At 38.0% G+C, this 2,135-nt stretch overlaps 1 long non-coding RNA gene across 1 annotated transcript in view; it reads right to left on the reverse strand.

The window, feature by feature from the left end:
* The window catches only part of LOC138950087 (uncharacterized), a 2,264-nt gene extending 1,256 nt beyond the window's left edge, over positions 1-1,008 (reverse strand). The window contains exon 1 of the long non-coding RNA XR_011450484.1: positions 923-1,008. This is a non-coding gene — a long non-coding RNA (uncharacterized lncRNA). The remainder of the gene's footprint in view (positions 1-922) is intronic.
* Positions 1,009-2,135: the final 1,127 nt, after the last annotated feature.

The raw sequence follows: 2,135 nt of genomic DNA on the forward strand, positions 1-2,135 counted from the left end.
CTAACTTTTTCAAAACAAATTTGCTCTGGTATCTTTTCCTCTCGCCGAGATCTTTTACATCACAATATTCATGCGCGAAGCTAGTTCTCTTCCCCGCATGAATTACTGAATTTGAACAGTATTAAAATGATCAAACAGAATGCCTATATTTTCATTAATAGTTCTTGCTTGTAAAAAAAACTACGTCAGGTAATGACTTTGCTGCTAAAATTGATCCACGATTAGTTTGTTTGAGAGTTACTCGCATTGAACACTACACAGTGACCTTTGACCCGAGGCTGAGTGCGGGAGACGCTTTCAGATTGAATATTAACCGCTACGTGTAATTGTGGTGCTTCAACGGCACAGTTTGGATAGATAATAAATACCGAAACTTGTCAGCAGTACTTAAACTAACGAGATTGTCATGAGCCGAATGACATGTAAACGTTCGCGATGGGCTTCGACAAACAGACTGTTCCTCCTTGATATTTGTGTTCCTTTTTTCTCAAAAATAATCTGTTTTTGAGATTAATTTGTAATTGCTTGGTAAAACATATTGTTACATTGTTGTCCTGGTTGAGCTAGTGTACATGTATCGTTTGAATGGCAATTTGTCACTTCTATTTAAAAACACAATGACGGAGTTTCTAATAAATACTTTTTAGAAAGGCAACTAATCTTGTTTGTTGATGAATATATATTATTCTTGCAAACAAACTGGGAAAATGCTACGATAACCATTGATTATTCTCTGGTAACTATGGATTATGCAGCGTATTCACCTCCTCAGGCAGGCTGTGAACTTCAAGTGTATCAAAGCGCCGGTCGATCGAAGTATCCTACTCCTTTGTTGACATGTATATTCCGGGGTTGTATCAGGTTTTACTCTGTTTGTTTTGTTTGCATGTTTGTCTGTCTGTGTATTTACTCTTATACTCACGTCCCGAATCTCTGTTGCGTCGATTCAGCTTTTCAAGTGTCCTCCCTGGAACCAAAAAGGAAATAACAATTTCAGCAACCTTTCAGCAGTTTTTAAGACGTTTTCAATTGTTAATACGCACACACCTCTTTGCCTAAATCACAACGCGAAGACGGAGATGCGTTCGTGAAACTAGCAGTTTACACGACGAAGGTTTGTATGGACGGAGCCAGTTTTGCAAATACAGTTATCGAAATAAATAAAAAATATTACGGGATATTATTTGGAATAATTTGTATGTAAAGTTTCATGAGTTTCCAGTAGTTTCCTCAGAATCAATCTACACACACACACACACACACACACACACACACACACACAAACACACACACACAAACACACACACACACATACACTCACACACACACACACACACACACACACACACACACACACACACACACACACACATTCAGTCCATTGAAAGAATGGAAAAACTGGTACTCTGACAATAAGATAATATGCAAAGAGTTCAGAATCCTTTCTGGAGAGATGTTTTCAAACATTATAAGCATTTTGCAGGCAAATGTGTCCCCATCTCCTTGAGTGATTTTGCTTCAAAGCGTCTGCATTATAATGTACATATTTGCATAGATAAAAAGGTTAATTCTAACAGGAATTGGATGGAAAACGGCATTACTACAGTCGGTCACTTGATGAGAGCCGATGGGTTTTTGTCATATAACGATTTGAAATTGAAACATCCAAATTTACAATTTTGTTTTTTTCGAGGGCGTTATGCGCTCAGTTAAGAATTATCATACAAGATTAAAGTTGGATGCAGTTTTAAACAATGTTTTTCATATTGGTGATGATGTTGTATGGAAACAAATAGCTAAAGGTGGAGTAAAACATATATATATGTCGTATCCATTCTGTACAATTTGCGCATTATGTACAATGAGCAGCATATCTTGCACATTGTATACAATGAGCAAAACTGTTGCCCATTGTATACAATGAGCAAGACCATAAAGTTGCACATTGTATACAATGTGCACCGAGTGAGCAAGATTGTTGAATGACGTTCAAGCTACACTGATATATGAATCACTAGAGGAATACCCGGCTTCGCCGGGGTGAATCGCGAGACAGAGACAGAGAGCGTGGCGGTTCATCACAATCACCTCTGCAGGCGACGTCCTGTCAAACGGGATTGAGAATTTTAGAGCTT

The sequence above is a fragment of the Littorina saxatilis genome, linkage group LG16, assembly GCF_037325665.1.
Source record: "Littorina saxatilis isolate snail1 linkage group LG16, US_GU_Lsax_2.0, whole genome shotgun sequence".
Classification (NCBI taxonomy): domain Eukaryota; kingdom Metazoa; phylum Mollusca; class Gastropoda; order Littorinimorpha; family Littorinidae; genus Littorina; species Littorina saxatilis.